General features: G+C 39.1%; 1 non-coding gene across 1 annotated transcript; it reads right to left on the reverse strand.

The window, feature by feature from the left end:
• Positions 1 to 14184: 14184 nt before the first annotated feature.
• LOC130942817 (small nucleolar RNA R71) lies at positions 14185 to 14292 on the reverse strand. The gene has a single exon (XR_009071367.1). It is a non-coding gene; the product is annotated as a small nucleolar RNA R71 (small nucleolar RNA).
• Between the last annotated feature and the right edge of the window lie 859 nt (positions 14293 to 15151).

A 15151-nucleotide genomic window follows, 5' to 3' on the forward strand; every position in this document is an offset into this window, starting at 1 on the left:
GACCTAGTTGTCAATACACCCACCTCACATAAAGCATTGACCAACCTTGTTTGTCGACGGGTAGCCTTCAGTATTAAAGGTACATCTTTCTTGCATGACCTAATCTATTCTTAGACATTATCTTAGGGCTTGATTGGTTATCTAAGAATCACATTCTTCTTGACTGTTTTTATAAAACTGTTATCTTTCCTTCTAATAATATGCGTACTGGATCAGTAGTTTCTCATGCTTTATACTTAGATTTTGTGAGAGTTATCTATAACGTGAGGGAATGTGAGGGGTACATTTTATTAGCAGCTAGCTCGAGTATCAGCAAAGTAAACCTAGAGCAAATTTGAGTGGTGCAAGATTTTTCCGACGTGTTTTCGGAAGACATACCTGATTTTCCTTCTCGAAGAGAGATTGAGTTCGACATCGACTTGGTACCTGGAGATGGACCGATTTCGGTAGCACCCTACCATATGTCTCCATTGGAACTAGCAGAACTGAAGAAGCAGTTGGAAGAACTATTAGAGAATCATTTTTTTGTCTGAGTGTGTCATTTTGGAGAGCCCCAGTATTACTAGTAAAGAAGAAGGATGGAGGAATGAGACAGTGGCGATGGATGAAATTTCTGAAGAATTACAATTTCAAGCTGAGTTATCATCCAGAAAAGGTGAACGTAGTTGCGGACGCTCTGAGTCGTAAGAGTTTGAGTATTTCTTGTATGATGATGAACGAAAACGATTTAATTTTAACCTTTGTGAATTTGAGGCTTGGAATGAAGGAAAATATCAGAAGGAGTCGTCATGGCACATCTACACTTGACTTCAGATTTCAAGACAGCCATTCGACAAGCGCAATTTAGAAATTCGGAGATGTCAAAACCGTTGTCCAAATTAGAGGCAGATAAACTGGGAGAAGTGCGACAAGACATTGACGGATTATGGAGGTTCAAGAATAGAATTTGTGTACCCGACCAAGGAAGATTGCATCAAGAGTTTTTGACGGAGGCCCCTCAGAGTAAATTTTTAATGCATCCGGGTACAACCAAGATGTACCAAGATTTGAAGAGTATGTTCTAGTGGCCGAGACTTATGGGGGATGTGACGGAATATGTATCGAAATACTTGACTTGTTAGAACAAACGATTCAAACATCAGAAGATATACTGAGATCATGTGTAATGGAATAGCAGGAAATCTGGGACAAGCAATTGGCGTTGGTGGAATTTACCTACAACAACAGTTATCAACAGAGTATTGGAATGGCCCCCTACGAAGCTCTTTATGGACGACGGTGCCAATCTCTGCTGTGTTGGCACCAAGAAAAAAAACATAGTGCATTGGGTCCGGATTTGGTGCAGGAAACAACCACTTAGATCAAGAAAATTCATGAGAAGATTCAGACGGAACATACTCGACAAAAGAGCTATGCTGATAATAGACGTAAGCCTTTAGAATTTAGGGAGAGTGAACATGTTTTCTTAAAAGCGAGTCCTATCACCGGTATAGGTCGCACCCTTAGAACCAAGAAGCTAAACCCTAGGTACGTTGGTCCTTTTCAGATCCTTAGGAGAATTGGTCCATTCGCGTATAAATCGCTCTTCCACCTTCCCTATCCAACCTTCATGATGCTTTCCATGTCTCTCAACATAAGAAATATAATCCCGACGAGAGTCATGTCTGGGGACCCGAGACAATACAATTGCAGAATGATCTAAACATACCCAGCAACTCTGGTCGAGATCGTCGATAAGAGCAGTAAGCAGCTATGAGGGCAAACAGTTTCTTTGGTCAAAGTAGCATGGGGACGCAACGCTGAAGTTGGGCATACCTTAGAAGATGAGATGTAAGCAGACTATCCTCACCTGTTTGCAAGAAAAGGAAATTTTGAGGGAAATTTTTTCTTTAAGGAGGGTAGAATGTAACATCCTGGTTTCCGCGTTAGAGTTGCGTATGCGAGTTTTGCGTTTTATTCGCATAACGTCTATAATAAATTTTTCTTTCTGCAATCTTTAATAAAATAAATAATAATGTAATATTAATATTATCTTATTATTTAATTTTATTTGATGAAGGATGGTCACTTGATATTGGACCAAGAAGATTAAAAAAGCTCGGCTTTACTAATGTCATTTACATTAGTAATTTACCCAATCTTTATTCTAATTAAATACCACCACTAGAGACAATTATTTGAGTTTTTACCATGTCCAATTACCTTAATTTCCTTCCAAGATATTTAAAAATTTAACCTCGCTAACTCAGTAACTCAAAAATGCGACACGCAGCGCTTAATGCGCCACGTGTCATGACACATGCCTTCCCCACCTAATTAAGTGACATTAGTCACTAATTACACATTATATATAAGCACAAATCTTCTCTCTCTCTCTCTCTCTCTCTCTCTCTCTCTCTATAGTTCATCCGTGACATGCATAGAGGATTTTTGTTGAATTTCAGACTTTCTGAGCTTGATTTCTTGAGATCCGCAGCCCCCATAAAAATTTTGATCCGATAGAAGTGACCGAATATTCATCCTCTACACAGTGACGTGTGTTTTATTCGGTGGAATCATAAAGTAGAGCTGTCTCTGCTGGGAACCAGTTCGACTGAACCAAAGGAGGGTAGAAACCACCAAGCTTTCGAAGTTTTCGCTCTGTTTGACTGATCAGAAACCTCCTCCGGTATCTTGTGTGTGTTCTGTACTTCACAGAGGTAGGATTTTAGTAATTTCTCACCCGTTAAATATGTATTGGATAAATGAATTGATGTTGTGATTGATTGTTGATTGGAATTGATTGAGTTTATTTTGAAGTTTTGTTATATAATGATATTTTTTACTAGTTTGGGGTTCGGTCAGTTTAAGAGTAGCCAAAAATCGAATTATTTTGATGAATTCGGGACTGGAATATTATTGATGATCAAGTGAAATTGGTGAGATTTGATGGCCGAAAAATTAAATTAAAAACTGTAAAAAATCGGTAACCGTAAAGCTCGAGAACGGATTTAAAGTTATATATATTTTCGAACTGATTATAAAAAGATATTTTTTTAGGGTTTAAAGAACTATATTTATTACCATTATGATATTAATAATTTGAGAATAAAATTATATTTTGATGAAAATTGAGGTTGATTCTGTAAACAAATAAGTTTAGAGGTATTTTGAGAAAAAAGTAAGTGTTTCGGGGTGAGCGGGTATTTTTATAAAAACTCAGAGTTACTTCTATAAATATTAACAAATAAAGAGCTAATTAGTAGTTTTCTAAAAATGTTGAGTTAAAAGTAAAATAATTAAAAGCTTGAGATTTAAACCGTAATTAATAAAAGTTTAGAAGTAAAGTTTAAAAGATTTAAGTCTTCAAAGAAGTTATAAATACTATTTATTACTTAAATTATTTTATTTGTATTAAAAAAATTATTATTCTTATTAATTTATTATGAATATTATTTTGTAAAGATATTATTATTATCGATGTTATTAACGGTAAGATAGAAGAGGATAAATAAGAATACTCTTTTAAAAGATTTAGAGTCACAAAGTTAACTTAAGAATCTTATGATTCTCTTTCCATAAAATACTTAGTAGATGGTGAAAGAACAATGTGAAGATAATTTAAACTATTAAGGATAAATAAGTAAAAGACAAAAAAAAGAGAGAAGATAAATTGGCACGTGTGAATATGGGAAGGTCACGAGAGGGTGACGATAGTATGGTTATGGTATCGAAGGATAAACGTTAACAAGTTGTGGACTTTATATATGAATGATTGTGCGAAGACGCCCGTAAATAAGGAATAGCCTCCAGGAGAAGGGGTTACATACTTCAACTGGAGAATTAGTGCCTGCAAGAAGTAGAAACTTGCATAGGTTATGTCACTGGAATACTTTATTCGGCTTGCGAGTTGGATTGCATCGGGTGCAGATCGAAACCGAAAAATGAGCTCATTACCTGCGATAGGACTAGACATGCATCATCTTTGCTGCACATTTGCATTTTACTTGATAATGTAAAGTTGTTTGTGATTGTCTTCTTGTGTTTGTGCATTCCTTAATGGTATTCTGAATTGTTGTGACTAGCTACTTCTCTGTGATTCTTGAATATTTGGCTATGAATTAGTTGAACTGTGATAATACTAACTTAACTAACTACCCCTGATAAACCACTATTTTATGGTTTATTTTGTATTGAATTAAGTGGATTTTTATCCATTATTTTCACACTTATTCATATAATTCGCATGTTTTACATTTTCCTTTCTAATTTTGTGCTTTGATTGAAAACATGCTTCTTTGACCTTAAATTTGCTAATTTTAATCCTCTCTTATTACCATTCGATACCGTGATATGTTTGTTAAGTGTTTTCAGGGTTTATAGGGCAGGAATGACTTAGAGGATGAAAAAGAAGCATGCAAAGTGGAAGGAATACAAGATATTAAGATTTTGAGAATCTGGTAGCGACGCGCGCGTGTAGACGACGCGTACACGTGACTGAGCTAACGTCCAAATGACACGCACGCGTGGCTGACGCCTACGCGTGGCCAGTGAAAAGTCCAACGACGCGTACGTGTGGCTGACGCGTACGCATGACGAGCGTCACGTGCTACATTAAACAGAAAACGCTGGGAGAAATTTCTGGGCTGCTTTTGACCCAGTTTTAGGCACGAAAATACAGATTAGAGGCTGCAGAGTGGAGCTGGAGGGGAGACTCACTTTCATTCACACAATTTTAGATTTTAGATGTAGGTTTCTAGAGCGAGAGGTTCTCTCATCTCTCTAGGTTTTAGGATTTTTTTAGTTTATTTCTTCTCCAATTCAGATTCTCATCTTGCTTTAATTTAGTTTCTATTCTACATTCTATTATTCTAGCATCTTAGTTTATCTTCTCTTGTTGATTTCTTTATTTTTCAAATTTAGTTTATGAACTCTTCATGTTAGATTCAATTTCCTTTTTAATGCAATTTGAGGTATTTCATGTTTATTGCTTCTTTCTTCATTTGTTATTATTGATTCTTTGCAATTGTTGGTCTTAGATTTTACATTCTCTTATTACTTTTCTATGCTTTTATTTTGTGCCTTCCAAGTGTTTGATAAAATGTTTGGGTGAATTTTAATTTAGATTTTTATGTTCTTGACTTGGATTGATTATTTAGAGACTCTTGAGTTATCAAAAGTTTTTTTTGAGTGGTGATTGAAGATTGCCGGTTAGCTTGAACTTCACCAAAGCTAGTCTCTCACTATGAGTTGACTAGGACTTGTAAACTCAAGTTGATTGTATGCACTTGACCTTCTTCTATTGGTTATAGGTTAACTAAGTGAAGGCAATTCACATTTACCATCGCAATTGACGATGATAATGAGGATAGGACTTCTAATTCTCTTTCCTTGCTAAGAGCTTTCTTAGTTATTAGTTTATTTTCTTGCCATTTTACTTTCTTGTTTCTTATTACAAAACCCAAAAATATACTTTTTTCATAACCAATAATAAACATACTTCCCTGCAATTCCTTGAGAGATGACTCGAGGTGTAAATACTTCGGTTAATTTTATTGGGTTTGCTTAAGTGACAAACAATCTAAATGTTGATTGAGGTATAATTGTCGGTTTAGAACTATACTTACAACGTAATATTTTTGTGAAAATTTTTACCAACAATTTTTCTCCGTCACCCCCGACCCTATTAAGAACCCCCCAGTTCTTACCTTTTCCTTCCTTCCCCATCAGATAGAGACGGGTGTCCTGTTCTATGAGATGGAATATTCCTATATATATGAGGATCTTGTACAGCATAGGTTTTACGTAGTAGCTGTAGAGATTAGAACACGTATGTACGTTCTGCACGACCACCATTTCTGATACCCGATTAACACTCTGCTCTTCAACCCTGACTTACCTTATGAGTTCCCATTGCATTGGCTTCATCCTATGGTTCCATTTCACCCGTTTCATGATGGGCCTGTACCTCATCAACACTATGATCAGACCGAGGATCAGGTGGCTCCTGAGCCTAAGCCTATGGAAGAGTTTGTACCATATCTGAGTGGGATACTCTTGTAGAATAGATCTCAATGTCTTCGTCTGAGCCCTCAACTGAAAAGTTTCACACTACCTCCATTAGTGGACCGACGAGTGTGGGTCAAAGCAGTAGTACGTGTGCCAGGACCCCCCCGAGATTATTGAGATTTCTGATGATGAGGACGGGGATCCGGAAGAGTGTTCGGATGTGATTGAGATTTCTTCTGATGATGATGACATGAGTGGAAATTGGCAAATTAAGAATTAATTAGAAAAATGGCGTTGCGAGTACAGTTCTTAACCGGCAAAAATCCACTCGTCAATTTAGAAAAGGGTTGTTACAAATTTTAGAAATAAAATACTGGGAGTATGAGTCCCAGGTCGTCTCCTAACGAGTTGCAGGAAGATGTGCTATTTTATCAATCATCCATCCACGTTTTGTTGAATCTCTCCATGTAGTTGCGGAGGCTCTCCCGATCTCCTTGTTTGATCCCTAGTAAGCTGGGGGCGTGTTTGGCCTTATCTTTCTGAATGGAGAATCTGGCTAGGAATTTTTTAGCTAGGTCATCAAAGCTTGAGATGGACTTAGGGGGCAGGTTGTCAAACCATCGGATTGCCGTCTTTGTGAGGGTTGTTGGAAAGGCTTTACAGCGAACATCATCTAGGGCGTCGGTGAGGTACATTCTGCTTCTGAAGTTGCTGAGGTGATGGTTGGGGTCCGTGGTGCCATCATACAGGGTCATATCCAGGAGTTTGAAGTCTTTTGGAATTTTGGTTTTCATGATTTCCCTGGTGAACGGGTCTTGCTCTTTGTGTGAATTTTCTTCGAGATTGGCCCGAGGGGCTTTTAATTTAAGGTCGACTTCTAATTGCTGTAGTTTTTCTTCCAATTCTCGACGTCGTCGCACCTCTCTTTGTAGATCTTTTCCGATTTCCCGTTGTTGTTGGGTTTCTTTTTTAAGTTGTTTTAGGCGGTCTAGGAGCGCTTCTAATGCCCCCGAATTTGGTGAGTCTTTGTCCTTGTTGGTTTCCGGGGTATCTTGCAACGTGACATCCGCGTTCTTGTGCGGTGTTCTATTTTCCAGATCTGAATCGTGGTCATTATCATGGTCGTCCGCCATGGTGATGGGATGACTTCCAGGTTCCCCGGCAACGGCGCCAATGTTCCGAGGGTTACCTGAAACTGTAGGTCGATCTCGGACGAGATCTTCTGTACTGGTCGGAGTTGTTGTGTCCGACGTGTTGATGGTGGCTGGAGCCGCCGTGTCCGACTTGTTGGACTTGGTGGTGGTGCTGATCCTTCGTCCCCGGAGGGTGGGGGGTAGCTGCAAGGGACTCCGATGCTTAAGTTAGTGGTGCACGAAATTGTGATCACTACTTTTCACAACTCAAATAATCCCTGGTAATGAATCCAAAAACTTGGTGTTCAATACCATGGCATAAACACAACTTCGCACAACTAACCAGCAAGTGCACTGGGTCGTCCAAGTAATAAACCTTACGCGAGTAAGGGTCGATCCCACGGAGATTGTTGGTATGAAGCAAGCTATGGTCACCTTGTAAATCTTAGTCAGGCAGACTCAATTAGTTATGGATGATATATGAATAAAACATAAAGATAAAGATAGAGATACTTATGTAATTCATTGGTGAGAATTTCAGATAAGCGAATGGAGATGCTTTGTCCCTTCCGTCTCTCTGCTTTCCTACTGTCTTCATCCAATCCTTTTTACTCCTTTCCATGGCAAGCTGTATGTTGGGCATCACCGTTGTCAGTGGCTACAATCTCGTCCTCTCAGTGAAAATGTTCAACGCACCCTGTCACGGCACGGCTATTCATCTGTCGGTCCTCAATCAGGTTGGAGTAGAATCCATTGATTCTTTTGCGTCTGTCACTAATGCCCAGCCTTCAGGAGTTTGAAGCTCGTCACAGTCATTCAATCATTGAATCCTACTCAGAATACCACAGACAAGGTTTAGACCTTCCGGATTCTCTTGAATGCCGCCATCAATTCTAGCTTATACCACGAAGATTCCGGTTAAAGAATCCAAGAGATAAACATTAGAGCCTTGTTTGCTTGTAGAACGGAAGTGGTTGTCAGTCACGCGTTCATAAGTGAGAATGATGATGAGCGTCACATAATCATCACATTCATCAAGTTCTTGAGTGCGAATGAATATCTTGGAATAAGAACAAGCTGAATTGAATAGAAGAACAATAGTAATTGCACTAATACTCGAGGTACAGCAGAGCTCCACACCTTAATCTATGGTGTGTAGAAACTCCACCGTTAAGAATACATAAGAACAAGGTCTAGGCATGGCCATGAGGCCAGCCTCCCAATACATGATCAAAAGACTCAAAATGATCAAGGATTCAAAGATTCAAAGATCTAAAGATGAAAATACAATAGTAAAAGGTCCTACTTATAGGGAACTAGTAGCTTAAGGTTTACAAAGATGAGTAAATGACATAAAAATCCACTTCTGGGCCCACTTGGTGTGTGCTTGGGCTAGGCATTGAAGTATTTTCGTGTAGAGACTCTTCTTGGAGTTAAACGCCAGCTTTTGTGCCAGTTTGGGCGTTTAACTCCCATTCTTGTGCCAGTTCCGGCATTTAACGCCGGGCATTCTTGAGCTGATTTGGAACGCCGGTTTGGGCCATCAAATCTCGGGCAAAGTATGGACTATTATACATTGCTGGAAAGCCCAGAATGTCTACTTTCCAAAGCCGTTGAGAGCGCGCCAATTGGGCTTCTGTATCTCCAGAAAATCCACTTCGAGTGCAGGGAGGTCAGAATCCAACAGCATCTGCAGTCCATTCCAGTCTCTGAATCAGATTTTTGCTCAAATCCCTCAATTTCAGCCAGAAAATACCTGAAATCACAGAAAAACACACAAACTCATAGTAAAGTCCAGAAAAGTGAATTTTAACTAAAAACTAATAAAAATATACTAAAAACTAACTACAACATACTAAAAACATACTAAAAACAATGCCAAAAAGCGTACAAATTATCTGCTCATCAGTTAGCAAGGGTATTAAGCAGGTATTGAATAGAATCAGAGTATGAGTTATACCTGGGTGCTCCAGTGTATTTATAATGGTGAGATGTGACCTTCTGTGGATAAGATAAGTTAGTTATCTTATCTTATCTTTATCTTATCTTCAGGTGAGGTCATCTTATCTTCAAGGGAACCGCCCTTCTCCCTATAGGCTTGGACTGCCCTTGGATTTGGGACATGTTCCTCTATTTGGGCCCTTTGTTTGGGCTTTCCTGTGACTTGGCCGAGCTCTTTGAGAAGAGGTCGGGTTGTCCTGACCTGAAGAGGTCGGTCGCTTTGTCTGTCGAACATCCTGGGTCGGACAGCTCGACCCAGGGTATGAACAGTGCCCCTGCTTGAGCTCAGACTTCTTTGAGGTCGAGTCTTTGACTTCGGTCCTTCTTTGGTGAAGCCGAACTCAAGCATTTTGTCGATTCCTTTGCAGCAGCTTTTGAATGTAGAACGTTTTCCTCTAAAAGCGCGCATTTTTATATCAGCGCTTTTTTGGGGGCGCGAGAGGGTTTTAATATCTGCATTTAATTGGCATTAATTGCCTCGTTTTCTCTTGGTCTTTTATTTTGAATTTCTCAATCAAAAAACAGTTTCTCTTCTTCACTCCTTCTTCGTAACTTCTCCCTTTACTCTCTCATTTTCTGTTTCTTTCGTAGTTTCTTCCATCTGTTCTGTCGCTGCTTTCTGTGGAAGATGGGTGACTTCTAGGTTTCTTCCTCCGCAGTTTTCCGCTTTCGAGGGGTGGCTTTGTGGCTTCTGTTCTTTCGGCTTTTGAGGTTTTCTTCTACCTTTTTCCAGGTTTGTTTTTTCTCTCTTCTGTTTCCTTATATGTGGGAAGAGGAAGTTTGGGTCATTTATCATGCCCGATTGTTGCATGCTCTGGAATTTCTTTGTTTATGGTGCGAATCTTTTTTCTTGTTGTTTGGATCTTTTTCTTTATGTTGTCGTCGTTTCTGCTTGTGCCTTCGCTGATGATTTTTGCTTGATTCCGGGAAAGTTTGCGTCTTTGTTGTTTTTCTGCTTGGCATTTTTGGTGTTTTTGACAATGAACTGTAGAAGGGTGGCGTTTTTGCGTTTTTACTTTCTTTGTATCCTTTGAGACTTTATTTTCTTTTTGATGAGTGTCAGGACGTGAGCTGTAGAGATTTCCTAAAAAAATCTTGCTTTGTTACTGCCTCCAAGGGATGCCCCAGGACTTTTGGCTTGAGTCATGGGGTTTTCCTTCTCTGTTTGTCCGTTCGTCGAGTTGTTTTGCCCCTTGATGAGCGGATAATTTGTACGCTTTTTGGCATTATTTTTAGTATGTTTTTAGTAGTTTTAGTTGAGTTCTTAGTATATTTTTATTAGTTTTTAGTTAAAATTCACTTTTCTGGACTTTACTATGAGTTTGTGTGTTTTTCTGTGATTTCAGGTATTTTCTGGCTGAAATTGAGGGACCTGAGCAAAAATCTGATTCAGAGACTGAAAAGGACTGCAGATGTTGTTGGATTCTGACCTCCCTGCACTCGAAGTGGATTTTCTGGAGCTACAGAAGCCCAATTGGCGCGCTCTCAACGGCGTTGGAAAGTAGACATCCTGGGCTTTCCAGCAATATATGATAGTCCATACTTTGCCCAAGATTTGATGGCCCAAACCGGCGTTCAAAGTCACCTACAGAAATTCCAGCGTTAAACGCCGGAACTGGCACCTAATTGGGAGTTAAACGCCCAAACTGGCATAAAAGCTGGCGTTTAACTCCAAGAGAAGTCTCTACACGAAAATGCTTCATTGCTCAGCCCAAGCACACACCAAGTGGGCCCGGAAGTGGATTTTTATGTCATTTACTCATCTCTGTACACCCTAGGCTACTAGTTTTCTATAAGTAGGACCTTTTACTATTGTAATAGAGATAGAGAGTCTTTTGATCATGTTTTGATGATTGAACTCACTTTGGGAGGCTGGCCATTCGGCCATGCCTAGACCTTGTTCTTATGTATTTTCAACGGTGGAGTTTCTACACACCATAGATTAAGGTGTGGAGCTCTGCTGTACCTCGAGTATTAATGCAATTACTATTGTTCTTCTATTCAATTCCGCTTGTTCTTTGTCCAAGATATCACTTGTTCTTCAACTTGATGAAGGTGATGATTGACACTCATCATCATTCTCACCTATGAACAAGGTGACTGACAACCATTCTTGTTCTACAAGCATCTGAGGCTTAGTGAATATCTCTTGGATTTCTGATTGCATGATGCATGGTTGATCGCCTGACAACCGAGTGCTCGCCTGACAAACGAGCCAACCATTCCGTGAGATCAGAGTCTTCGTGGTATAGGCAAGAACTGATGGCGGCATTCAAGAGAATCCGGAAGGTCTAACCTTGTCTGTGGTATTCTGAGTATGATTCAATGATTGAATGACTGTGACGTGCTTCAAACTTTAACCTGCTGGGCGTTAGTGACAGACGCAAAAGAGGGATTCTATTCCAGTAGGAGCGGGAACCAACCGGTGATTGGCCGTACTGTGACAGAGTGCGTGAGCATTAGCTTTCACTGCGAGGATGGGAGGTAGCCACTGACAACGGTGAAACCCTACACGAGCTTGCCATGGAAAGGAGTAAGAAGGATTGGATGAAGGCAGTAGGAAAGCAGAGAGACGGAAGGGAAGGCATCTTCATACGCTTGTCTGAAGCTCTCACCAATGATATGCATAAGTATCTCTATCTTTATCTTTTATGTTATTTTCATTCATCATCTATACCCATTTGAGTCTGCCTGACTGAGATTTACAAGATGACCATAGCTTGCTTCATACCACCAATCTCTGTGGGATCGACCCTTACTCGCGTAAGGTTTATTACTTGGACGACCCAGTGCACTTGCTGGTTAGTTGTGCGAAGTTGTGTTTATGCCATGGTATTGAGCACCAAGTCTTTGGAGCCATTACTAGGGATTGTTTATGTTTTGAAAAGTATTGATCACAATTTCGTGCACCAAGTTTTTGGCGCCGTTGCCGGGGATTGTTCTTGTGTATGGACAACTGACGGTTCATCTTGTTGCTTAGATTAGACATTTAATTTTTTTCGAAATTCTTGAAGATGAATTCTAGAGTTTCATGATGATTTGCTGAAATCTGGCTGGCTGAAAAGCCATGTCTAATCTTATTGGACCGAGGTTTTAACTGATCATCACAATAGCTTGTTGATCCCTATCAATCTTGCTATTGGAGCAATGATCTGCTGAGGCTTGGCTGGCCTTTGGCCATGTCTAGTGTTTTGGACCGAAGCTTTCTTTGAAAGCTTGGCTGGCTGTGAAGCCATGTCTAATTCCTGGACCGGAGTCTTAGACTAGCATTGCACTGATTCCTGGAATTCCCATTAAGAATTTTGATATCTTTTTCCACTTAATTTTCGAAAATAAAAAAAAAAATTAGAAAATCATAAAAACCAAAAATATTTCTTGCTTGAGTCTAGTGTCTCATCTTAAGTTTGGTGTCAATTGCATGCATTCATTCATGTGTCTTAAAGGTCTTCAAGTAATTCTTGATGATTTCTTACTCTGATCTTTGAATTCTTTTGACTTGAGTGTTTATGTGTCTCATATAGTGTCATTAGTATACAAACTGCTAAGTTTGGTGTCTTGCATGCATTGTTATTTGATTCTTGTTGCATTTTGATTATTAAAAATCTAAAAATATTTTTAATTTGTGTCTTTTCAAGTCAATAAAACAAAGAATTGAAGATTCAGAACATACTGCAGAGGAATTATACAGAAAAAGCTGAGCATTCAAAAATGCCCAGTGAAGAAGGCAGACTGGCGTTTAAACGCCAGCCAGGGTACCTGGTTGGGCGTTTAACGCCCAAAAAGGGTGCATTTTGGGCGTTAAACGCCAGAATGGATACCATTCTGGGCGTTTAACGCCAGGATGGTGCTAGGGGGAAGATTTTGTTTTTCAAATCAAATTTTTTTCAAGTTTTCAAAGTTTTTCAAAATCAAATCTTTTTCAAATCAAATCTTTTCAATCAAATGTTTTCAAAATCAATTTCTTTCCTTTTTCAAAGATACTTACTAACAATTAATGATTTGATTGAACATCACAAGATTGTTGCCTTTTCTGTTGAGAAAGGTTTAATGTTTCAAATCATATCTTTTCTTGTTAGGCAAGTCATTAATTTTTAAAATCAATTTTTTTTTAAATTGTTTTCAAATCAAATATTTTTAAAACTGTTTTCAAATCATATCTTCTCAATCACATCTTTTTCAAAATAAGTTTTCAATCAAATCTTTTTAACTTCTAATTTCAAAATCTTTTTCAAAAATCACTTGATTTCTTTTTCACTTTGAATTTTCGAAAATTATCAATCAATTTTTCAAAATGTTTTCGAAATCTTTTTAATTGAATTTTCGAAAATTCACTTCCCTCCTTCTCACATCCTTCTATTTATGGAGTACCACTCCTTCTTAATGCACAATTCGAACTTTATCTAATCAAGTTCGAATTCTCCTTCTTCTTTCTTCTAATATTCTTTTCCTCTGACACCTCAAGGAATCTCTATACTGTGACATAGAGGATTTCATATTTTCTTGTTCTCTTCTCTTTCATATGAGCAGGAGCAAAGACAAAGGCATTCTTGTTGAAGCTGATCCTGAACCCGAAAGGACCTTGAAGAGAAAGCTAAGAGAAGCCAAAGCACAACTCTCTTTAGAGGACCTGACCGAATTCTTCAAGGAAGAAGAAGACATGGCAGCCGAAAACAACAATAATGCAAACAATGCAAGGAAGGTGCTGGGTGACTTTACTGCACCTACTCCTGATTTTTATGGGAGAAGCATCTCTATCCCTGCCATTGGAGCAAACAACTTTGAGCTTAAACCTCAATTAGTTTCTCTAATGCAACAGAATTGCAAGTTCCATGGACTTCCAATGGAAGATCCTCATCAGTTCTTAGCTGAATTCTTGCAAATCTGTGACACAGTCAAGACTAATGGGGTAGACCCTGAGGTCTATAGACTGATGCTATTCCCTTTTGCTGTAAGAGACAGAGCTAGAATATGGTTGGACTCTCAACCTAAAGAAAGCCTGGACTCTTGGGAAAAGCTAGTCAATGCCTTCTTGGCAAAGTTCTTTCCACCACAAAGATGGAGTAAGCTTAGAGTGGAAGTCCAAACCTTCAGACAGAAGGATGGAGAATCCCTCTATGAAGCTTGGGAAAGATACAAACAATTAATCAGAAAATGTCCTTCTGACATGCTTTCTGAATGGAGCATCATAGGTATTTTCTATGATGGTCTCTCTGAACTGTCCAAGATGTCTTTGGATAGCTCTGCTGGAGGATCTCTTCATCTGAAGAAGACGCCTACAGAGGCTCAAGAGCTAATTAAAATGGTTGCAAATAACCAATTCATGTACACTTCTGAAAGAAATCCTGTGAACAATGGGACAAGTCAGAAGAAAGGAGTTCTTGAGATTGATACTCTGAATGCCATTTTGGCTCAGAATAAAATATTGACTCAACAAGTCAATTTGATTTCTCAAAGTCTGTCTGGAATGCAAAATGCACCAAGCAGTACTAAGGATGCTTCATCTGAGGAAGAAGCTTATGATCCTGAGAACCCTTCAATGGAAGAGGTGAATTACCTAGGAGAACCCTATGGAAACACCTATAATTCTTCATGGAGAAATCACCCAAATTTCTCATGGAAGAATCAAGAGAGACCTCAACAAGGTTTCAATAATAATGGTGGAAGAAACAGGTTTAACAATGGCAAACCTTTTCCATCATCTTCTCAGCAACAGACAGAGAATCTTAAGCAGAACCCCTCTGACTTAGCAACCATGGTCTCTGATCTAATTAAAACCACTCAAAGTTTCATGACTAAAACAAGGTCCTCCATTAGGAATTTGGAAGGACAAGTGGGACAGCTGAGCAAGAAAGTTACTGAACTCCCTCCAAGTACTCTCCCAAGCAACACAGAAGAAAATCCAAAAGGAGAGTGCAAAGCCATCAATATGGCTGAATTTGGAGAGGATAGAGAGGAAGTGGACGCCACTGAGGAAGACCTCAATGGACGTGCACTGACCTCCACTGAGTTCCCAATTGAGGAACCATGGG

Source organism: Arachis stenosperma, chromosome 7, assembly GCF_014773155.1.
Source record: "Arachis stenosperma cultivar V10309 chromosome 7, arast.V10309.gnm1.PFL2, whole genome shotgun sequence".
Taxonomy (NCBI): Eukaryota; Viridiplantae; Streptophyta; class Magnoliopsida; order Fabales; family Fabaceae; genus Arachis; species Arachis stenosperma.